The sequence below is a fragment of the Schistocerca gregaria genome, chromosome 4 (assembly GCF_023897955.1).
Source record: "Schistocerca gregaria isolate iqSchGreg1 chromosome 4, iqSchGreg1.2, whole genome shotgun sequence".
NCBI lineage: Eukaryota > Metazoa > Arthropoda > Insecta > Orthoptera > Acrididae > Schistocerca > Schistocerca gregaria.
The window spans coordinates 504,679,932-504,705,441 of NC_064923.1; the positions used below are offsets into that span (position 1 = coordinate 504,679,932).

At 41.7% G+C, this 25,510-nt stretch overlaps 2 non-coding genes across 2 annotated transcripts; both read left to right on the forward strand.

Annotated features, from left to right (window-relative positions):
* Nucleotides 1–23,309: 23,309 nt before the first annotated feature.
* Trnat-agu (transfer RNA threonine (anticodon AGU)) lies at nucleotides 23,310–23,383 on the forward strand. Its single transcript has one exon. It is a non-coding gene; the product is annotated as a tRNA-Thr (tRNA).
* Nucleotides 23,384–23,856: 473 nt separating this feature from the next.
* On the forward strand, nucleotides 23,857–23,928 carry Trnaa-ugc (transfer RNA alanine (anticodon UGC)). The gene has a single exon. It is a non-coding gene; the product is annotated as a tRNA-Ala (tRNA).
* Nucleotides 23,929–25,510: the final 1,582 nt, after the last annotated feature.

The window sequence follows — 25,510 nt, forward strand, 5'->3', positions numbered from 1 at the left end:
CCTTTTATTCACAGATGAATAAGTATTTTTTTGAGTAAGTGGATAATGTTTCGAATAACATTGGTTACTCATGAATAACCAATAGTAATGTCGAATAGTAATGTATATGTGTATTCACGATTCGTCATTCACACAGATTTCACCCAAATCTGGCGCTAAGCAAAGTGCATCACGCATGTAATATTGACAAAATATATTTGAATCCTTCCAGTTTGAGAATGAGGTACAGATGCTCATGCTGGAAACATACACGAGGTATTTCAAAGTGACTGATGCTCGGTTGTAGATGACTCCTACCCTTGTGGCATTGGCATGGCTGGCAGGACATTCCCATTTGATACTAGGCCACACGATCATCATCAACTGTACAACCGGTCAGATACCCAGGTGGGCCAGATTGTAAATTGCTCCAATACGTGGTCCGTGGACACTGGGATGAGTTGTCTCACCCTATTTTCTGATATGTTACACAGTAAGTGGATGTCAGTGTCTGGTGTAGTACGCTGCTTGATGTGTTAAGTTTGATATGTTGTAGATTAGGTCTGCTACTGATGCGTGCGGTGCTTGGTCATAAGCGAGAATAGTATAGTCTGTGTGGTAGGAGATGGTGTTAATGCAAGAGAGGTATCCTGCAGCAGTGTTATTTGGTCTGCACAAATGTTGAACATCTTTTATATACTGAGAGATTAAATCCAGGTGACGGAAATGCCGGTGATTGACGTCCTAGTATGGGTTGTGTATTGGATCTGTCAGCAGTTTACGGTCTCTCTGCCTTCAGTGTCCTCCCAAAGTATTGCACTGCTTCGTGTATAGCAAGAGAGTTCGAAAGTGTGCTACTCTGACCATGAACTTGTAAAGTTTTTTTGAGAAAAAACGAAGGGGTTGTGTATCACCGTCTACTACTTGCTGAAGAACTGTGCCAATACTTGTATCACCTGTGTCCTTCGTGACCGTGGGTGGTACATCCAAGAGGGGATAGGCGGGCACTGCTGTTTTTGTGAGGGCGGCCTTTGCTTGGTCAAATGCAGTTTTTACTTGTGCTGTCCATACCAATTTCTTCTTGCTATGCGTGTTTGGTCCAGCCAGAGTATCAGTGAATGGGACCTGAATTTCCACCACATCTGACAAAAAGCGAAGTTTAAAGTTGAGAATTCTTAGGGATCGTCGCAAATAATGATATGTTTGTGGAGGTTGTAACTGTCAGATGAATTCAGCCTGTTCAAGAGTGGGTTTAATGCGATCAGTGTTTAGAGTGCATCCAAGGGAAGCTACTTCTGATTTTTGCAGTTGCGGCTTTTGTTCATTTACATGGAGGGCAACGAGAACTAGTTTGAGGTCTCGTGGTCTTGGTAGTTGTGGAAGAAAATCAAGATAAGCATGACAACAGTGTAATTTAAAGGGGATAGAACCAGTTAATCTTTGCTACGTTTGAGTAGCATTTTTCAGATCATAAGGCATGAACAGCGATTTAAACAGGCCAAAAGGAGTAATGACAGTAGTCCTCTGGGTGCATTGCTATTTGCAGATAACCATTTTATAGTAGAAATATGGTGTTACAGAAGAATGCTGAAGATTAGATGGGTAGATCACGTAATTAATGGGGAGGTACTGAATGGAATTGGGGAGACTAGAAGAAGGGATCGGTTGGTAGGACATGTTTTGAGGCACCAATGGATCACCAAGTTAGTATTGGAGGGCAGCGTGGAGGGTAAAAGTCGTAGAGAGAGACCAAGAGATGAATACACTAAGCAGATTCAGAAAGATGTAGGGTACAGTAGTTACTAGGAGATGAAGAAGCTTGCACAGGATAGAGTAGCATGGAGAGCTGCATCAAACCACTCTCTGCCCGCATCCCGTGGTCGTGCGGTAGCGTTCTCGCTTCCCACGCCCGGGTTCCCGGTTCGATTTCCGGCGGGGTCAGGGATATTCTCTGCCTTGTGATGGCTGGGTGTTGTGTGACGTCCTTAGGTTATTTAGGTTTAAGTAGTTCTAAGTTCTAGAGGACTGATGACATAAGATGATAAGTCCCATAGTGCTCAGAGCAATTTGAACCTTTTGAAACAAGTCTCTGGACTGAAGACAACAACAACAACGACAGTCCAGCACACTGAAGACCATCACACCTGCGAGTGAGTGTGTAGAATTTTTAATGTTGTGAATGGGGTAACTATCATATATAGTACGAGAAATGAGTACTCTGTGATTATCACAAAATTGGGGAGACCCAACCTTCCTCGGAACGAGTTCTATGGATGATGCCTTGGAGCTGTCAGAGGTTCGAACACCTCCTGATTGCAGGAAGTAATTGGTTGGTGCCTTAGCTGCTTGCAATAGAATACGAGCTAAGAGACATAACATGTGCCGCCGGCAAACTGGGGGTAATATGAATGTGGTGCATTGTGACACTGCAAATTATGCCTTAGGAAACGTTCCTCAGAGAGAGTGGGATGTGGACTGCAGACTAACTTGTGTTTGCAGCCTGAGATCAGTTGTGTTGGTGGTGTGTCTGCTTGGTGATGGTCTGGCAGTACGGAGCTGTCATGTGGTTGAGTGGCTGCAATCGTCTTGCAACCCTGAGCATGTGTGTGAGTTATTGTGAAATGTTGTGAATATGGAGGCATAAGTTTTCATTATCTATGAGAAGAGTATATATTTGTTTATGAGTGTTGAGGTACTGTTGATATGTAGTTGTGACTGCATCAGTGACCATCACGCCTGCTTGCATGATATATAAGCATTTGTAATAGCCCCTTTTTGTTGGACCAGTGGACCCCGAGAGAGAGTGTGCTGGTGGAGGCGATACCAGGGAAAAAAGCCCAGGGAGGAGGTGTCAGGTCACGTGGTGTATGTGATCTGCTTGCTCAAGATCAGGTGAAAGGCGGAAATTTTGGAGAAAGTCCATGACTAACATTGGTTTGTTTATGCCAGTAGTGAGGAAGCTACACTCCTGGAAATGGAAAAAAGAACTCATTGACACCGGTGTGTCAGACCCACCATACTTGCTCCGGACACTGCGAGAGGGCTGTACAAGCAATGATCACACGCACGGCACAGCGGACACATCAGGAACCGCGGTGTTGGCCGTCGAATGGCGCTAGCTGAGCAGCATTTGTGCACCGCCGCCGTCAGTGTCAACCAGTTTGCCGTGGCATACGGAGCTCCATCGCAGTCTTTAACACTGGTAGCATGCCGCGACAGCGTGGACGTGAACCGTATGTGCAGTTGACGGACTTTGAGCGAGGGCGTATAGTGGGCATGCGGGAGGCCGGGTGGACGTACCGCCGAATTGCTCAACACGTGGGGCGTGAGGTCTCCACAGTACATCGATGTTGTCGCCAGTGGTTGGTGGAAGGTGCACATGCCCGTCGACCTGGGACCGGACCGCAGAGACGCACGGATGCACGCCAAGACCGTAGGATCCTACGCAGTGCCGTAGGGGATCGCACAGCCACTTCCCAGCAAATTAGGGACACTGTTGCTCCTGTGGTATCGGCGAGGACCATTCGCAACCATCTCCATGAAGCTGGGCTATGGTCCCGCACACCGTTAGGCCGTCTTCCGCTCACGCCCCAACATCGTGCAGCCCGCCTCCAGTGGTGTCGCGACAGGCGTGAATGGAGGGACGAATGGAGACGTGTCGTCTTCAGCGATGAGAGTCGCTTCTGCCTTGGTGCCAATGATGGTCGTATGCGTGTTTGGCGCCGTGCAGGTGAGCGCCACAATCAGGACTGCATACGACCGAGGCACACAGGGCCAACACCCGGCATCATGGTGTGGGGAGCGATCTCCTACACTGGCCGTACACCTCTGGTGATCGTCGAGGGGACACTGAATAGTGCACGGCACATCCAAACCGTCATCGAACCCATCGTTCTACCATTCCTAGACCGGCAAGGGAACTTGCTGTTCCAACAGGACAATGCACGTCCGCATGTATCCCGTGCCACCCAACGTGCTCTAGAAGGTGTAAGTCAACTACCCTGGCCAGCAAGATCTCCGGATCTGTCCCCCATTGAGCATGTTTGGGACTGGATGAAGCGTCGTCTCACGCGGTCTGCACGTCCAGCACGAACGCTGGGCCAACTGAGGCGCCAGGTGGAAATGGCATGGCAAGCCGTTCCACAGGACTACATCCAGCATCTCTACGATCGTCTCCATGGGAAAATAGCAGCCTGCATTGCTGCGAAAGGTGGATATACACTGTACTAGTGCCGACATTGTGCATGCTCTGTTGCCTGTGTCTATGTGCCTGTGGTTCTGTCAGTGTGATCATGTGATGTATCTGACCCCAGGAATGTGTCAATAAAGTTTCCCCTTCCTGGGACAATGAATTCACGGTGTTCTTATTTCAATTTCCAGAAGTGTATATGAATGGGGGTGATTTTTGCTGAGTTTTAACAGAGTCGTAGAGCCATTGGCGGCTTGAACTGACAATGTGTCATTCGACTTTGTTAGGGTCTGTACTAACATCAGAACCAGTGTCCACAACGAAGTATATTCCCGAGTAGGGATTGAGGACATACATTCGGCCATGTGATAGCTTATCTATTTTTGAGGATGCACATCCAACTAGGTATGTGCAAAGGTGGCTTATATTCTGCCTGCGGGCCGATGTGCCTACTTCAGTCCACTCTTGGCATTTAGGAATTCACAGGATAGCCAGCATGTGCATTTCGTGTTACTGAATTTTGCGTGCTATCAGCGCAGCAGTGTAGTAGTGGCAATTGGGTCAGGCATTGTAGTATTGTGAAGTGCAGGGATGGTGCCATGTGCAGCCAACCGGGCCACACCCGGGATCACAGGATTACATAACTGTTGACTCTCTTTGGTTCCAGTCGGACTGGCTTGGCACGTATCATAGGTTGCACAGCATTCTGTCATGTCTTTGAAGTTATACAGTGGGCTGTCGTATGACTGTAAATAATCTTTCAGTCTAGCAGTTCTGCTTCATGCAGGATCAGGAATAGTTGTAGTTGCTGAGGAAGTCTGACTATGCACAGAGTCCAAAGCATATTCCCTGGCTGTGGGTTTTTGTCTAGGAAAGTTGTCACCTCAATAGTGCTGGAATTTTATCGTTCAACTGTTCATCATATATGGACTGTCACACCTGTTGGTGTAGGATACATCCCAATCGTTGTAATAAGGCAGATTTTGCTGTTGCATATTTATCATGCATAGGGGGTGTGATGATGTCGTCGATAATGATGCTGCCATGTTGAGCCAGGTGGAAGATCAATGTGACAGTTTCGGAATCGTCGTCCTGTCATTTCCAGTGATGTGGACACGCATTCCACCGATGCGAACCTTAGGGCTGATTGCTCACGGCTGAATGCAGGCAGTTTTAGTTGGTGATAGTGGTCTTTAGATAGTGTCCAGCTGTGATTGCCTGTGAAACTCGTAAGTGGAACGATTGTGGATGTGAGGTGAGGCACTCGCAGCGCGGATGCAGAACATGTAATAGTATTTGGCACATGAGAACACAGGTGTTGCACATTGTCCGGTATAGCAATGTTTGCGGATGAAATTTGTGGCACAACTGGCATGGCATGGTTGACACAGTCGAGTTGGAATCAGTCGGAATGTTTGAACATCGAGAATCAAGACATGGAAGCAACATGCGCGGTCCTGGATCTTGTGTGAAGTCTAATAACTCGGACGATGGCAGCCATTGTTGTGGTGAGCCATTGTGGTGGCGTGGTGGTTGCGAGAGCTTGGGACTGCGTCGTTTGCTCACACAAGCACGGCTCCAGTGTGATCAATGTTTGTAGATTAAAGCAGTCACTGCACTGAGGGCGCGCATATCGAGGCAGAACCTAAACTATATTCTCAAGTGGAACAGTTGATATGTATGGCGTAGTGGAAGATGATTTCATTGTTAGGGCGCAACAGAGTAGAAAAAAGCGAGCGAATTTCTGTCCGCTGTGGTTGTCACGTCAGTCGTGGGTGACCAGTATGGTAGTTCTGCACTACTGATGTGGAGAGATGTACTATTAACCTGGTCGACACGGTTATAAGTTAGTAATACTTTATTGCGAGAGGGAAACATGCCGCAATTCTGTTCGGCACAAATCTCTGAACAAATTGTCTTTGAGTCTCATTCCCACAGATATCACACACCGTGGCTAAGAATCTTTGGTCTACAAACCGGGATAGTATATTCAAAGTAAAAACCAGAATTTATACTGTTTTTATGTAGGCACTTTAGCACAGACGCAAGTTTGAACAATATATCTCAATTTTCAAGCTTGATATAAACTTAGTCCGAAAGTTTACAAACATAATCCGAAAGTTTACGACAATGAAACCCCAGAGAAACGTGAAGCTTGATTTGAAAAATGGAAACCTTAAGAACAAATCTAATTGCCAATCAAACAATTGATCGTCTTACAAAGATAGCAACTAAATCAGAGGAAATGAAATGAGGACACATTTTGAAAGGACAGCTAGAAGTTTTTCGCTGAAAAAAATCTTCACTGTGGCCATTGAGAGCATGTACTAGCAGAAAACAAAGGAAATTTTCTACAGTTGATTTGGACTATAGCTACATAACGTGATTATTATGCTGTACTAAGTGAACAATTGATCAGACTAGTACGGTCCACACAATTACAGCCAGGCAAAATACGTGCAAGCTATTTATCCCCCAGTGCACAAAACGAACGTGTCACTTCTGGATGGAATTGCCAAGGAAAATATTTCAGATTATATGAAAAGTTTTAAGTATTTTTCTATCATCTTTGACTGCATGCTGGACATGTCACACGTAGCTCAGATGGGTGAAATCATTCGTTATGTTCACATAGAAGTAAAGGAGTAATTTCAATCCTATTTTCAGCAGTGTGGGAAAAAGAAAGCCGTTAATATGACGGAAGATATTTTACAAGTTATTGAATAGGATGTTTGGATATAACAGCATGCTGATTACAAGGATACTGCAATGCTTCTACAATTGTCTGGAGTGCTTTCAACAGTTCAAGAAAGAATTTGTGAACTTGATCCTAGGGCAATGTTTGTTCCCAGTCTATATGGATTACACGCTTTTCCAACAGTTCTGTTATATGTGACTCTTTTGGAACCTATACGTGTTTCACTCGGCTTCTACCCACATACGGATGATCATTCTGAAAAAACCTTGGAGTTTCAATTAAGAGACTGTCAGATACGTGGTTGAATGTTCACTACAAAGCTGGTAAACCTTTGTTTAAATACTTTAGAAAGACAACAATGTCAGTGACGAACTATCTAATCTCTAGAAACGTCTGTTACCTGCATTGTGTGATTTCTCATTTTTGTGTATTTACAAGTATTTACAGATTCTGAGCTGGCTTCGAAACGTATATTATTGAGATGATAAGTCTTTTTGAAAAATGAGAAATTATCTTTTCGATGAAGCACATCGATTTTTGGACACATATATGAGATCATGAGAAAGAAAACTGGCATTCTACGGATCGGAGCGTGGAATGTCAGATTCCTTAATCGGTCAGGTAGGTTAGAAAATTTAAAAAGGGAAATGGATAGGTTAAAGTTAGATATAGTGGGAATTAGTGAAGTTCGGTGGCAGGAGGAACAAGACTTCTGGTCAGGTGACTACAGGGTTATAAACACAAAATCAAATAGGGGTAATGCAGGAGTAGGTTCAATAATGAATAGGAAAATAGGAATGCGGGTAAGCTACTACAAACAGCATAGTGAACGCATTATTGTGGCCAAGATAGATACGAAGCCCACACCTACTACAGTAGTACAAGTTATATGACAACTGTCTCTGCAGATGACGAAGAAATTGAAGAAATGTATGATGAAATAAAACAAATTATTCAGATAGTGAAGGGAGATGAAAATTTAATAGTCATGGGTGACTGGAATTCGAGTATAGGAAAAGGGAGAGAAGGAAACGTAGTAGGTGAATATGGATTGGGGCTAAGAAATGAAAGAGGAAGCTGTCTGTTAGAATTTTGCACAGAGCATAACTTAATCATAGCTAACACCTGGTTCAAGAATCATAAAAGAAGGTTGTATACATGGAAGAATCCTGGAGATACTAAAAAGTATCAGATAGATTATATAATTGTAAGACAGAGATTTAGGACCCAGGTTTTAAATTGTAGGACATTTCCAGGGGCAGATGTGGACTCTGACCACAATCTATTGGTTATGAACTGTAGATTAAAACGGAAGAAATTGCAAAAAGGTGTGAATTTAAGGAGATGGGACCTGGATAAACTGAAAGAACCAGAGGTTGTACAGAGTTTCAGGGAGAACATAAGGGAACAATTGACAGGAATGGTGGAAAGAAATACAGTAGAAGACGAATGGGTAGCTCTGAGGGATGAAGTAGTGAAGGCAGCAGAGGATCAAGTAGTTAAAAAGACGAGGGCTAGTAGAAATCCTTGGGTAACTGAAGAAATATTGAATTTAATTGATGAAAAGAGAAAATATAAAAATGCAGTAAATGAAGCAGGCAAAAAGGAGTACGAACGTCTCAAAAATGAGATCGACAGGAAGTGCAAAATGGCTAAGCAGGCATGGCTAGAGGACAAACGTAAGGATGTAGAGGCTTATCTCACTAGGGGTAAGACAGATACAGCCTACAGGAAAATTAGAGCCACCTTTGGAGAAAAGAGAGCCACTTGTATGAATATCAAGAGCTCAGATGGAAACCCAGTTCTAAGCAAAGAGGGGAAAGCAGAAAGGTGGAAGGAGTATATAGAGTGTCTATACAAGGGCGATGTACTTGAGGACAATATTATGGAAATGGAAGAGGATGTAGATGAAGATGAAATGGGAGATACGATAATGCGTGAAGAGTTTGACAGAGCACTGAAAGACCTGAGTCGAAACAAGACCCCGGGAGTAGACAACATTCCATTAGAAATACTGACGGCCTTGGGAGAGCCAGACCTGACAAAACTCTACCATCTGGTGAGCAAGATGTACGAGACAGGCGAAATTCCCTCAGACTTCAAGAAGAACATAATAATTCCAATACCAAAGAAAGCAGGTGTTGACAGATGTGAAAATTACCGAACTATCAGTTTAATACGTCACAGCTGCAAAATACTAACACGAATTATTTACAGACGAATGGAAAAACTGGTAGAAGCCGACCTCGAGGAAGATCAGTTTGGATTCCGTAGAAATATGGGAACACGTGAGGCAATACTGACCTTACGACTTACCTACGTTTCTAGCATTTGTAGACTTAGAGAAGGCTTTTGACAATGTTGACTGGAATACTCTCTTGCAAATTCTAAAGGTGGCAGGGATAAAATACTGAGAGCGAAAGGCTATTTACAATTTGTACAGAAACCAGATGGCAGTTATAAGAGTCGAGGGGCATGAAAGGGAAGCAGTGGTTGGGAAGGGAGTGAGACAGGGTTGTGGCCTCTCCCCAATGTTATTCAATCTGTACATTGAGCAAGCAGTAAAGGAAACAAAAGAAAAATTCGGAGTAGGTATTAAAATCCAGGAAGAAGAAATAAAAACTTTGAGGTTCGCCGATGACATTGTAATTCTGTCAGAGACAGCAAAGGACTTGGAAGAGCAGTTGAATGGAATGGACAGTGTCTTGAAAGGAGGATATAAGATGAACATCAACAAAAGCAAAACGAGGATAATGGAATGTAGTCGAATTAAGTCGGGTGATGCTCAGGGAATTACATTAGTAAATGAGACACTAAAAGTAGTAAAGGAGTTTTGCTATTTGGGGAGCAAAATAACTGATGATGGTCGAAGTAGAGGGGATATAAAATGTAGACTGGCAATGGCAAGGAAAGCGTTTCTGAAGAAGAGAAGTTTGTTAACATTGGGCATAGATTTAAGTGTCAGGAAGTCGTTTCTAAAAGTATCTGTATGGAGTGTAGCCATGTATGGAAGTGAAACATGTACGATAAATAGTTTGGACAAGAAGAGAATAGAAGCTTTCGAAATGTGGTGCTACAGAAGAATGTTGAAGATTAGGTGGGTAGATCACGTAACTAATGAAGAGGTATTGATTAGGATTGGGAAGAAGAGAAGTTTGTAACACAACTTGACTAGAAGAAGGGGTCGGTTGGTAGAACATGTCCTGAGGCATCAAGGGATCACAAATTTAGCACTGGAGGGCAGCGTGGAGGGTAAAAATCGTAGAGAGAGACCAAGAGATGAATACACTAAGCAGATTCAGAAGGATGTAGGTTGCAGTAGGTACTGGGAGATAAGGAGCTTGCACAGGATAGATTAGCAATGAGAGCTGCATCAAACTAGTCTCAGGACTGAAGGCCACAACAACAACAACAACATATGAGATCGACATTCCGGCAGAAAAAAAGCAGAACTCTGAGAATGAAGAACATAATGGAGTGAAGATAGGAGATGAGACGCTGACTTTATATCAGGAACTGGTTAAAGTGCAGTGACAAATTTCTTCAAGAAATCAATACATATTAAATAGCATTGGCAAGTTTCTACAAGAAATCAATACATGTTGCAAAACCATGGAAGATACGGATATATGAGATCATTTTGCTGTTTTAAAGCCCAGCGATCTGATTGACACCTCAGGAACGCAATTTCCGCTAATTGTAAAATTTGAAGTTTATAATTATCATGATGTTTCTAAAGGATGTATGCTTGCAGAAATTCCACGGCTGAGAAGGTATCTGCTAGCAGCCAAAGTTCTGTTGGTTGCACGTCTTTAAGATTCTTGCAGTTCATCGTTGAATGTGAATTTTCGGAATCCGTTCTAAAGCTCGCTACGGCGTTCAGACTTTTCTTAAATCTACATCTACATCTACATGGTTGCTCTGCAATTCACACTTAAGTGCGTGGCAGAGGGTTCAACCATTTTCATACTACTTCTCTACCATTCCACTCTCGAATGGCACGTGGGAAAAAGGAACACCTCAATCTTTCCGTTCGAGCTCTGATTTCTCTTATTTTATTATGATGACCATTTCTCCCTATGTAGGTGGGTGTCAACAAAATATTTACGCATTCGGAAGAGAAAGTTGGTTATTGAAATTTCGTAAATAGATCTCGCCGCAAAGAAAACCGCCTTTGTTTCAGTTACTGCCTCCCCAACTCGCGTATCATATCAGTGACACTTTCACTCCTATTGCGCGATAACACTAAACGAGCACTTTTTCGATGTCCTCTGTCAATCCTACCTGGTAAAGGCCCCATACCGCACAGCAATATTCCAGCAGAGGACGGAAAAGTGTAACGTAGGCTGTCTCTTAGTGGGTTTGCCGCCATCTCCTAAGTGTTCTGCCAACAAAGCGCAGTCTTTCTTTCGCCATCCCTACAATATTATCTATGTGGTCTTTCCAATTTAAGTTGCTTGTAATTGTAATTCCTAGGTATTTAGTCGGACTGACAGCCCTTAGATTTGTGTGATTATCGTATACCCAAAATTTATCGGATTTCTTTCGCACCATACAGAAATTCTCTCTAGATCATTTTGTAATTGGAATTGATGGCCTGATGATTTTATTAGACGGTAAATTACAGCGTCATCTGCGAACAATCTAAGGGGGCTGCTCAGATTATCGCTTAGATCATTTATATAAATTAGGAACAGCAGAGGGCCTATGACACTACCTTGCGGACCGCCAGATATCACTTCTGTTCTACTCGATGATTTACCGTCCATCACTACGAACTGTGACTTCTCTGAGAGGAAATCACGAATCCAGTCCCGCAACTGAGACGATACTCCAAATGCAAGCAATGTGATTAATTGTCGCTTGTGAGGAACGGTAACAAAAGCCCTCTGGAAATCTAGGAATATGGAATCTATCTGAGTTCCCTTGTCGACAGCCCTCATTACTTCATGGGAATAAAGAACTAACTGTGTTGCACAAGAACGATATTTTCTGAATCCGTGTTGGTTATGTATCAATAAGTCATTTTCTTCAAGGTGATTCATAAGGTTCGAGAACAGTATACGCTCCAAAATCCTACTGCAAAATGAGATCAGTGATATGGGTCTGTAATTCTATGGGTTACTCCTATTTCCTTTCTTGAATATTGTTGCGACCTGTGCTACCTTCCAGTCTTTAGGAACAGACCTTTCGTCAAGTGAGAGGTTGTATATGATTGCTAAGAAAGGTGCTATTGTGTCTGCATACTCTGAAAGGAACCTGATTGGTATACCATCTGGACCGGAAGACTTGCCTTTCTTAAGTGATTTGAGCTAAGGTATCTACTTTTATGTCACCAATGCTAACAGCTGTTCTGGTTGAATTCTGGAATATTTACTTCGACTTCTTTCGTGAAGGAATGTATTTAGTAACTCCGCTTTAGTGGCACCATCATCGGTAACATTTCCATCGCTATCGAGCAATGACGGTATTGACTGTTTTTTGCCGCTGGTGTACGTTACATACGACCAGGATCTCTTTTGGTTTTCTACCATTTTTTGAGACAATATGTCATTGTGGAAACTATTAAAAGCATCTCGCATTGGGGTTCGCACTAAATTTCGAGATTCCGTGAATCTTAGCCAGTATTGGGGATTTTTCGTTCTTCTAAATTTGGCATGCTTTTTTCGTTGCTTCTGCAACAGTGTTCTGACGTGTTTTGTGTACCATGGTGGATCAGTCCCATCTCTTATTAACTTAATGCGGTATGAATCTATCTATTGCTGTCGATACTGTATCTTTGAATTTGAGCCATATCTGGTCCACACTTACGTAATTAGCTTGGAAGAAATGCAGACTCTCTCTTAGGAAGGCATCAAGCGAATTTTTATCTGCTGTTTTAAGTAGATATATTTTGCGTTTATTTTTAGTGGTTTTGGTTGAAACGGTTTTGAGCCTCGCTACAGTGACCTTGTGTTCAATAATCCCTGTATCCGTCATGACTCTCTGTTAGAACAGGATTATTTGTGGCTAACTTTATGTGTTTCGATATCGTTATGTAGGAGAAGTTTTTCAAAACTCAAACTGGTCAAGACATGTGTTAGGTGCACTAAGATCCAAGCGTGACTCGTAGTTTGGCAATTGTGTCAATCGAAAAAATGTAGCGAAAGGTATTGATTTTGATGCGCAGTTTCTACATTTGCAGCAAAAAAAGTTAGTAAGGAACGACTTGAAGCTACAGGTAGGGTCACCCAAGCGACATAGCTGCCGATTGGGTGTTAAGTTGAGAGGGGCGCCTGCTTTTATTGCTTTTATAGCTTTGATTGCTATATAGGTACCGAAAACTGACACGGGTAAAAGTGTACGAGGGAAAAGAAGGTGCGACAGTTTGTGTGGAAAAATGTTTTCGAACTGGCCCTGGCTAACTGTTAAAGTCACCTGTCACTAAGATAGGCCTAGGTTATGTGTACTCCTTCACTACTAATCAACTATAACTGATTGTACTTAGTTTCCATTTATAAAACTGTTAACAAAAATTTAATATTATATTTTTGTTACTTAACCATCTACATCAGATACTGCATCAACCCCACTCCCCCACCCCAAGAACAATACAGCAAGACCCCGGCAATCCAGAACAGGCTGTTCCAGCTCGTCGGCTGCTTTGTGAGCCCTGCTCCAGGGAGCCGTGCCGCTCGCTGTGACCATTCAAGTGGGCCGGCACGCCCGCACCTGGCACGGCTGGCTGAGGCAGGCGGCAAGGCAAGCGTTTTGATGTGCCAGCTGCATCTTACAAGGTCGACAACCTCATACTCTTAGCTGCTAAGACGTGGTGACATGCTACACCAGGAAATATGATGTTCAGGAAATAAATAAGAAACAACTGTTTTACAAGGAATTGCATACTAAATTTATTGGACCACTGTAGCTTGACATTTTCTTTTCATTAGAAGACCGGAAATATCAGGCGTCAAAGTGCTCGCAGCTTTAATGCGGAGGATGGCCTTCATTGTTGCATCCTGAAGAAACGATCGTTCCTTAGTTTTTACTCTTTTCATTGCTGAGAAAAGCTGCTCACAACAATACGTAGATCCAAACATGCACATGATCAGAGCGGCATTGTTGTGAAGCTTGGGAAATGTTTTTTGCTGTAATGAACGATACCATCGTGACAAATCCAACGTGTTGTAGTACCTCTCTTTCGACAAAGTTGCATTTTGCAAATCAATAATCTCCAATTGAAGTGACGAAGACAAGTCATCGGGGGAAACTGAAAAAGGAGTGCTGAACACCTTAAGTTCCATTTCCAAACTAGTGAGGTCTCGGAATCGTGTTTCAAACTGCGCGATGAGATGCTTTAACTTTCCTTGGTAATCGCCGAAAGTAGTACCTTCAAGTAGTTTTATAGAGCAAAACGATTGACGAACGTTAAATGTCCATTACTCATCTGCCTCTCAAACAAACGTAACTTTTCCATGAATGCTTTGATTTGGTCGTGCATGTCAACGATTAGCTGCCCTTTGCCCTGCAATGACAGATTTAAATTATTCGGATGCATAGTTATGTCAGCTAGGAACGCCAGGTCTGATATCCATTTTATATCTTTCAGACAACGCATTTCTTCCCCTTTCATTTCGAGAAAAAGGGCAAAGAAAACATCAAGAACTTTTCCCCGACTCAGCCAACGAACTGTAGTGTGGTAGGGTATATCCCCATACTCTGCTTCCATATCTTTCAGGAATCCTTTGAATTAGTGATGATTCATACCGTGAAGCCGCACAAAATTCAAATACTTCACATCTTTCATTACGACACCTAGCTCTACTGTTTCAGCACACAGTGCATCTTGCTGAATAAAACAATGAAGAGTCAAAACGCCTTTCCCGAATTCGTTCCTGAGCACAGTCCGATATGTCGGTGCTTCGTCAAGCGCTAACGAAAACGCAACACAGCTCTCCGCCTTTTTCCTGAGCTGTGTTTCTAAATCCGCTGCCATGTCCAGGATTCGACGAGACATTGTTTGCTTCGACAGGCAAACCCCTTCATTTGCCTGCACCTCCCTTGGAAACAAACATTCTGCAACTGCTACGATGCACGATTTACGAGTGGTTCCACAGAAAACGGCTTGCCACTCATCGCAATTATGTGAGCGACCCTGTAGCTTGCTCGAATTGCAGATTCAGTGGTGTTTTCTCTGCTGTCATTCACCTGAAAATTATAAACGCATTCTAGAACACAAATTACGTTGCATGTTTTGACACCCTCCGTATTACGAAACCGTTTTTAAACTTACGTCTCCTGGTATGTCGAACTTAAGCCTGGCTACCAGTTCTCTGCGTGCAACGCCTTCTACCTGATCGTAGTGCGCTGTGTGAAGACGTGTATAATGTCGTATATTGTACCTCGTCGCAGAATTCTTTATGACATACAAGACACTGCGGACGACCATCCCGCTCAATGAATAAAAAGGTATCCTCCAATAGAGGTACAGGGCTCCCGCATAGCTATCATTGAACACGGATTATTGCGTCAGTTGCGGCTGCAGGCGGCCAGGGGGCAGTTGAGTTCGCTTTCCCCCTCCACGCGGGCTCCGAACTGCTATAGTGAGCGCTCCGGCTCCATGGAGCTCGGTTGGAACAGCCTGATCCAGAAGATCCGATAGTCCGGCAGGCATTAAAAAAATTCGTATGTTTGTAGCTAATTGCGGTTGGCTGTACTGCGCGAGGCTTTCGAGGAACATCTGCATCCACTAATGAACAAAATGCATTTTGAGCAGAAGAAGCTGACATATGGATCGACATTGACAAAAATGTAGTTATCCAAGAATAAAAGACTGACGACGCCAGAAACTAAGAATGACTGAGAAGAAACGCCTGTAGCTCATATCTCTTGCACTGAGACTTAAGAGGCCTTACACACTCGCGCGAAATTCGCTGAGAGTAGTCATAGAAATCTTCTGAAGTTGTGAATATCCGCGCCCTAAAACTTAACTTTTGTCCAAAAAGATCTCAATCCAAGAAACAAGTTACTATTTCTGCAATGTTCCACTGGGCTGAGAAGAAACTCTCAGGATCACTATCAGTGGTTGATTCCAGTCAGACGTACTCTACAACCTCGAGCACGTCAGATATCTGTGTTGTTCCTAAAAACAGTTCTTCCAATTAAATTGCACCAAATTCTTGGTAACAGTTATTATTAATTAGCTTGTTGCTGGTCTCTTCAAATCAGTGCTGCTTATTTGATTTCATAACTGCTTAAAAAGGATACTGAACTTTTGAAACACTTTGAGCCTTAAAAACTGGTTTAATGAAACAGTGCAGTAACCGACTTTTAATTCATTTATGTCTTTACAGGAAAGTAATACATACTTTTAATTCTTTATGCTGTTAATAAATAACGGTTACTTGTTGTGTACCTTAAAACTATAGGTTTTGCATATATCCATTGTTGTAAATCAGGTTTTTAAAAATTACCTCGATAATCCGGCTTTTACAAATCTCCGAGCATGCTAGATTGTAAAATCCCTACAGTATTTAATTTTATTTATGGAGTTGGTGGGGGTGGGATACGAGGGTGACAAGCTAAAGCCGCTGTCACACGATGCGCGTAAACCGTGCACCCAAACATCCGCGTCCTAAGCGTGCATATCTGTAACTACACGCTGGTTCACATAGACCTATTACACCATTCACACGGGATATACCTGGCCCATACGCGAAATAGGCTGTGATAACGCGCGAAAAGTAAATAGAACCGTCTGATCTCTTGTAAAGTCATTCGTTCGAACACAAGGGGGCCCGTGTGACATGGTGGAACGTCATTCGTTCAAACTATTTATGTCAGCTCAAGGTTTCTATTTAATAAGAAATTGTTTTATGTCATTATTTATTAAGTAATTGTTATTTTATTATGTGGTTTACTACTGGTCTGAATTACAGACTCTGGCTCTAAGCACTTTGGGAGTTAATATCTGAGGTCATCAGTCCCTCTGAATTACAGACTAAACAGTTAGTTTTATATTACGGCACTTCGTTACACAGGTACATGTATATCTAAATTTACATTTTGCACACGGGGTACCCACTTGTCTTTGGAAATATGGCCCTGGTTGTGACAGTCAATCTTCGGATAAGGGCACAACGACGTCGAAACCGGAAAGCCAGACACTGTTGAGTTCGACCCTGGCTGGAAAGTAGGAACGAAGACAGGGGATTATGTTGCTCATGAAAGAACTGAGGCCCGAAGATTGCAAGAATTTCGGAACTTCGTGGACATGACCTGTTTCGAGAAGCTGCTGTCTATATTAGAAGATAGAATGTGTGACACAGTCATGAGGGACGCTATCTCCCCTTTTCGAAAGTAAGAATTAAATCATATGTTTATGTTTTGTGATCATACCAACCTAGATCATTGATAAAATACCAGTACATGTCCTGTTATGTTGCAAGCTGGTTGTAACATTACGTTTTCTGGCGACTGTGGAATCTAATAGTCTGGATGAGTGTGGCACTTAGACAGTAATTACGTATACAACGTTACAGGCACCAGCAACAGAAGAAGAGTGGGAGAAAATTGCCAAAGAATTTGGTGAACTGTGACAGTACGCTGGATCAGCATAGTTCAATTATATAAAAAAAAATTCCACAGCGTTGTTTTACTAGCTATTGTGGACGCTAGGTACCGATTCTCTTTAATCGACATTGAGTGCAATGGAAGAGTGCACTTTGGGAAAACTGGTTGAAGGTACCACAGCAAAAATCAATTCCTGGCACAAACACTGCTGAGGCCTTTCACCTGGAGCCATAAATCATGAAACCTTATAGAGACTGCCAGAACCAGAAGCCCAAACAGATTTTCAACTACAGCCTATCAAGACGGGGGGCGAGTAGTGGAAAATGCTTTCGGAATTCTGGCCAACTGCTTCAGAGTTCTTATCAGTACAGTTCGACTACCTGTCCAGAAAGTGGAATTAATTGTTCAGACTTTGTGCATACTGCACAACTTCTTGATTGAAGAGGCAGACAGCACACATCTGACAGGTGCTGATACAGAAAACACAGACTTGTACACCATAAACCATGGTTCCTGACGAGCAGAGAAATCTCACCCTAGCATACCCCAGCAGAGTGGAAATCGCATATCACTGTGTGCTAGGGAAGTGCGTGAAAAATTTTGTGAATTCTTTAGTATAACAGGTTAGGTTTCATGGCAGTGAGAAGCTGTTCAGAAGTACAACTTTTAACAGTAATAATTTACAAAAGACAATCTTTTATTTGAAAATAACTCATTAATGAAAGGCAATTTCTTACCTTTAAAATCGGTTACTGATTTCTTTGTGTATGCCATCCATGATAGATTTCGTCACATTCAATTTTACTTCAGCCTTAATTGCTCGATTTTTCAATTTTTTTTTTTTTTCTGTTCAGCAGCGACGGACTACCCAAACTTATCATCTTCATTGCCGCCACTAATTGACACTTGAATGTCTCTTAAAACAAACAGTGTTGAGGTGGCCAATTTGTCCTCATTGTCCCTCCTACACTTCTTTCTTGCTGAAACATAAGGCTCACTAAGAGATGATTGTGGTGGTATCTGAGGTGCCGACACAGCTGTATTTCCCTCCGTCCATTCCACAATAAATATGTCTTGGGAGTACTGGAAATAGAAATCTGATACAGTATTCTCTACATACATATTACATATTGAAGTGGTTATATAAACTACAGTAGCCTGTTTAAAGATGTCTATGTAAAATATTGTTAATATAAATAACTTGTATGAAAGTGAAGTACTATTTTGTTGCACCAAAAATATACAATATAATCAATACATTCTTTTCGTCAAGAGAGCTTTATGGCTAATGAATTGTCATTGATATACATGAGAACACTAAATGGCTCTGAGCCCTATGGGACTTAACACCTGAGGTCATCAGCCCCCTAGAACTTAGAACTACTTAAACCTAACTAACCTAAGGACATTACACACATCCATGCCCGAGACAGGATTCTAACATGCGCTCGTACCGGTCGCGTGCACCCAGACTGAACATGAGAACACTGTTTATGAGCTTATATTCCCGGTGCCATCTTCATTACATCCTTGATTTACTATGGTCACTTCAACTACTCTGGTCCACTCAGTATTCTGAAATAGTTGTTGTGTTATTTTCTTGTTGTAATTATTGTTTACCAATTTTATTTAAATTTACGTAAATACTTAGACAAGGGTCATTAACAATGGTCCTGCTACTCAGATTTGATGAAAGTGACTGTGGTATCTTAAATACCATTCACTAAAATAAGCAAATATACTGCTTTGAGTTGGAATATCCATCTATATTCTCAAACAGAATAGACTGTCTCATACAATGCAGAATTCCTACAAAGGAAGGACAACAAAATGTTCATACTTACCATACAGCTTGGGATGTTGGTCAATGTTTTCCTTGGTGTGACGCAGCCCTTTAAAACTTTTTTTTTTTGTTGTTAGCCCTCCGCAAAAGTGCGGCCACCGGGGCATGAAACGAGTTTTGTGGTCCTCATCTGTCGCACTGGGCAAAACTGCGCGAACTTTATCGCCTATCATTGCCAGCTTCTCTTCCCTGGCATGCTGAAATAAAGCAAGAGATGCAATCAAATCAAACATGAACTTTCGTAAGCTAAAGCATTGAGATACGAATACTGCATATTACTCAGAAATGAACGATGCCGACGTACCTTGTTATGATATAGCAGATCATACATACACTTTTTTTCGCAGTACGCTTGAATTAGGATGCTTAAAGTCTCTTTGTTCCATTCCATTTCTAGAATATGAAGCAAAAAATAGAAAAATATGCTTTCACAAACAGCCAGTATAAAAGAAAGAAAGCCTACTGCCAAAAAATATATTTTTTTTATATACTGCAGTTATAAAACCAACTTATTGAGAAAAAGTGGAAAATCTCCAACACGAAAATCTGTAATTTGCTTCTAGGGAATCAACAATAAACAAATAATTAGCAGAAAGCACTGCGGTACCCGCTACTGCGCAAGTTATCGCAGCCTAGTGCACATGTGAGGATGACAGCAGTTCAGAACTGCTCTTTATTCTGGCGCGCGGACAATGTGACTGCTAATTTTCGTAGTTTCACCTGTTCTACCGCTAGATGACTATCGCGGTAGACCAGTACCGCTCGCGGCGGATCGTCGTGGAATACCCGCTTAAAACGTCGCACTGTGCTCCGTTCATCATAATAAACCTAATGTAAACGCGATGATTGGTCAGAAGCCCTACATTGGTGTTGTTACGCTCTTAGAAGTAGGTCCTACTTATGTATTAGATACGTTATTAATATGGTTATTCAAATCTGTTTAACAGCCATCAACGTTTTTTCTTATCAAGCTTTAGCTAAGTAGTTTTTGTTTCAAAAATCGTGTACACTCACATCCTCCACACTGTTGTGCTCTGATTGTCGCGCTGTTAATACGCGGTATGAAAATGGCTGAGGCTGCTTCATGTTCCGTAGTGAAACACGTGTGTGGAACACGGTTAAAAACTGCGGAGAAGTAGGTAGTTCTTAATGTTTTTCATTAATTTACAAAGATAATCAGCTTTCTAGTTTTCCGTGGTTCACTGGTTCAAGTCTCTCCTGAGTCTTTTTCTCGTTCAGTTTGAAATACCAACATCTCGTAATTTTAAAATTCATCATCTTTTTATGAATAATGCACGTCTTCTTGTTTCTAACTACATATTGCACGCGAAATTCCTGTTTTCGTTCCAAATATAAATTCTTAATTATAGATATTGTTTGATATACTTTTAATAAAGGTTGCTTAAGTTAAGAAAACATAAGTTTAATTTTTTAAGGAAAAAATGAAAAACTAAATACTCTTTATTTTTTGTTTTATGCTACAGATGTATATAAGTGTCGTAGAAACATGAAAAGCAATCATTTTCACAGCATAGAGCACACCATACAGATGCTGCATTTTTATACTTTCAGCTGTACCACTACAATATGAACCCAACAGAACTGATCTGTAGCCAGTTTAAGGGATTTGGCCCGAGAAGTAACGAGACTGTTAAGCTGCCTGTCGTATTGGAACTAATGCACGCAGGTTTTTCACACGTCACTGCCGAACGCTGGCGGGATATAGGACGACACGCCACAAAACAAAAGAATATGCGACGGCTAATTGGCTTCGTGGAGTCTGATGTTGATCGACTCGTTTCAACGTAGCAGATGACATTTCCAGAACTGAAATGTATTTCTCGGATAAGGAAGGAGCTAAGAGATTAACAGACGACTGACTGTAATTAATACCTTCAGTGGCTTCGATATTCAACAGTGAAATCCTTGCAGTATGCTTTTACATACACGTAGCTTGCCGAGAAAAATTATCCTGTGTTTAAGGTAGATATTTTCATCACTCTTGTTTGTAATCAGAAAGCTATGCCAGACGAGTACGAGACCATTTTATGCTTTTCGTCTGGTCACCTAAGAAGGGTGCAGTAGTGCTGAAGTTTTGCTGAGTGTTACCTCTCTCCCTCTCTTTAAAAATTAAATGACATTCCAAGCTATATTCTTTGCTTGTCTCTCGTTACGTCTGGACTGCAACTGCAGGTTACTTGAACCGCTGGCTGGCCATTGCTGTCCAAGTATAATGCGACGGTAAAGTTGTTGTCCCGCATTATTGCTCTCTACGTGCAAGTAACACAGCATAAAACGTATCCTTATTATCGTACTTGACAGTACTGGACAACGCTTGGCTTCCACTCCACATGAAAAGAAATCCTATGAAATTAAAGCAAACGCGGAACAATACATGGTGTAATGTTTACATCACGTTTATTCTTATGGTGAACAGAGTATAGGTGCCAAGCTACGCCACGTACGTGTGTGTGTGTGTGCCATCTATTCCCCCTGCCGTCCGTCCAAAAAGTTTCGGTTTTATTCTTAGCGTACAAACAAAGTAGATGCAGTGACAATGGTGGCAGCAGGAACTAACAACTGTTATAAGCTACGGACGTGCATTTGACCAGTTAGTTGTGAGCAGGCAATGTTTAGTAGTGGATGTGTGACCGTAATGTGTCAGTGTAATTGTGTCACAAATCACAGTGGGGTTACATCTGTAAATCACGTGTTGAAGGCATTATCCAGAATGTTTTGAAGAAGAGAAACGTGTGTGCAAAGTTTGCTCCGCTCACCACGAGTACCGAACAAAAAACAACAATGCGTGGACGCCTGCCACGATTTGATTGACATGCAAACTGCGGACAATTCCTTTCTGGAAAAATCATAACTGGTGCTGAGATACGGTGTTATCTGTACAAACCTAGTGTCAAACGACAAAGTGCAAAAATTCACATGAATGATCAACAATTTGACGACATAATCGACATTCAAACCAATGAGACATAGGAGTTGAGGATCATTCCAAAGAAGGATTTTTTTGCGGTTTCACAGGATTGTATGAAAGTTCCGTTCATTGTACTCAAGAGGAAGGATTCTATGTAGAACACCTGAACAGATGACGCACATATGTTGTTCGTGATTCGAGTGTGTAAAACGCCTTTTATTGGCTTCAGGTGCATCCATAGTAGGACTGAAAAAGCATAAATACCCTTTGCTGCTTCGGATCGCATCCAGATTTCGTCGAATAGTTTTGATGATCCTTGGTAGTTCCATCGTGGGTGGCGTTGGGCAGAATTATGGTGAAATTTGATACCAATGTGACTTCATTAACCCTCCCTAACCTCTCATGAGCTCCCAGACAGTAGGTTCTTTTTCGTATGTGTCGCAGCTTGCTGTTAGTAGCGTAGCCGATTCCGAGGGTGACGGCTCAGCACGCCAAGTTATTGCACCATTACACAGGGAGGTTGTAGGCCCCTTTGAGCCAAATTTCAAACTTACGCGTCGCAATGGGAGACAGGAACAGGGTTTCGAATTTTTCGTGTATTTCTAGCTGAAACCGAAAAAAAGTCATGCGTTATTTAAACTCTTACTTTTAATAGATCAAAGTCGCGAATCCAGACTGTCGTAATTTGTTGCTAAATGATATATAGCGCTACTATGGCTGAATTTATGAAGGAATTGAAATTTTTTTTTACAACTGGAACTCTGTGGCACATTGGTGGGCTACTTCCAGTGTGTAAACCGGTAATATTTGTATTGTATATTTACTTTATAACATAGTGGATATTATATATTACACATAACATTGATCTTTCCAGATATGACGGAACCATATAAGACGGCATTAGTCCGATGCTTTCACTATGCTACCGAGTTATTTGCCTCGAGCAAAATAAAGTCTACAGAAGTAGCAGCCGTCTTATACCCGTTAAGCTGTTCTCATATGTAATAATACAGAACTTCTTTTACTCTGAGACAAATTCATTTAATGTTATTATTCTAATGCAAATAAAATGTGGTTTTAGACACAAAGTTACCGTAATAATGGTAACAATTAACCATCTGGCGCCGTGGCTTAGTTGGTTAAAGCGCCTGTCTAGTAAACAGGAGATCGAGGGTTCGAATCCCTCCGGTGCCTTGTGGGTTGTATTTTTGTTTTTCAATTCTTTAGTCGTCACTGTTTTTATAACGAATTCTGAAGTTGAAAAACTCACGGACATTCAAAAAGGAGACAATAGTGTAATGGAAGGGTTTGTGTTTGTGATAAGCTTAATGCTTCGAAGAAAAACGACTTCCAATAAGTAGTTTCAAATTTTCATCATAGTGCACTGTAATAGGTCGGGCAAGCGTTTACTTGCTAGAATTGTTTCTATTTATTCTTCGCCATCCTTGTTTCGTTCCAGAATTTCATTCGAAATGGCTACACTACTGTTGCTTACGATAGTGTGTGTGTGTGTGTGAGAGAGAGAGAGAGAGAGATTGCGATCGCGTTTAAGTCCCAGTGAGAGAGAGATACATGTGACGCGAAGAGCTTTCATGTCACTAAACAAAAACAACTTGAGCGGTATCGTAACAAACCACATTCCGTAGAAGAGCAGTCTTACATCGAAAGGGGATGTAGCTCAGTGGTAGAGCGTTCGCTTTGCATGTGAAAGGCCCCGGGTTCGATCCCCGGCATCTCCAAAATTTTAAATCCGTCAACAGTGTAGAATAAGCATGTGCAATGTAATTCTTAAAGACCCAAGAGGCATCCTAATTTTACAATGCCAAAATCAAAAGCTTAAACTGCATCTACTCAGGATGGTCGTTAAGATACACACTGTAAACTACTGTGATGTACATGGAAGAAGGTCATTAGATTAGTTTAATACTTGTTCCATAGATCATGAATACGACACTTCGTAATGATGTGGAACGTGTCAGGTTAATGAAAGATGTCTGTACAAGATATTACATTACACAAAATATTGCATGACACTAATGCTTAAGTTAGTTTTTTTTTCCTTCCCTTAATTTATATCTAAAAATTCAGCCAATGAGTAGAAGGAGTTGTCATCTAGAAATTCTTTTAATTTATTTTTAAATGTTGGTTGACTATCTGTCAGGCTTTTGATGCTGTTTGGTAGGTGACCAAAGACTTTTGTGGCAGCATAATTTACCCCCTTCTGTGCCAAAGTCAGATTTAACCCTGCATAGTGAAGATCATCCTTTCTCCTGGTGTTAGAGCTATGCACACTGCTATTACTTTTGAACTGGGCTGGATTATTAACAACAAATTTCATAAGTGAATATATATACTGTGAGGATCCCTAGATCCTTAAATAGATGTCTGCAAGATGACCGTGGGTGGGCTCCAGCAATTATTCTGATTACACGTTTTTGAGCAATGAATACTTTTCTAATCAACGATGAATTACCCTAGAATATGATACCAAACGAAAGCAGTGAATGAAAGTAGGCATAGTAAGCTAATTTACTGAGATTCTTATCACCAAAATTTGCAATAACCCTAATAGCATACGTAGCCGAACTCAGACGTTTCAGCAGACCATGAATGTGTTGCTTCCAGTTTAACCTCTCATCAATGGACACACCTAAAAATTTTGAAAATTCTACCTTAGCTACAGACTTCTGTTCAAAGTCTATATTTATTACTGGAGTTGTGCCATTTACTGTACGTAACTGTATGTACTGTGTTTTATCAAAATTTAAAGAGAGTCCGTTTGCTGAGAACCACTTAATAATTTTGTGAAAAACCTCATTTACAATTACATCACTTAGTTCTTGGTTTTTGGATGTTACTACTATACTTGTATCATCAGCAAAAAGAACTAACTTTGCATCCTCATCAATATTTTGTTTCTTCCCCTTCTGTTTACAAATGGAGGAAGATTGTCAGAATGCTATGTTATTCAAAACTGATTTTTGAGGCTGTGGATGTTCTGGGAAAGAATTAATGCAGTATTTACATTGAGAACATTTTTCAGAGACTTGCCAGAACTTCAGGCCTATTCAATCTGGTAGTGGAATATTGTGCATCGGTTTGGCTGAACACATCACTAAAGAGTACAATAATTTTTGATGAAAATGGATTCAGCCTAGTTGATTGCTGCATACAGGAGTGTACCAAATAGGCACCACCTGCCTTTCAAAATATGCCTTGCTTGCTAGCACCCCACCCAGATTCAACAAGCCTCAAAAAATCTGGGATACCCTAAATACAATACGGACAAACCATTGAAGATGTGCTGACTCGTAAAGAAGG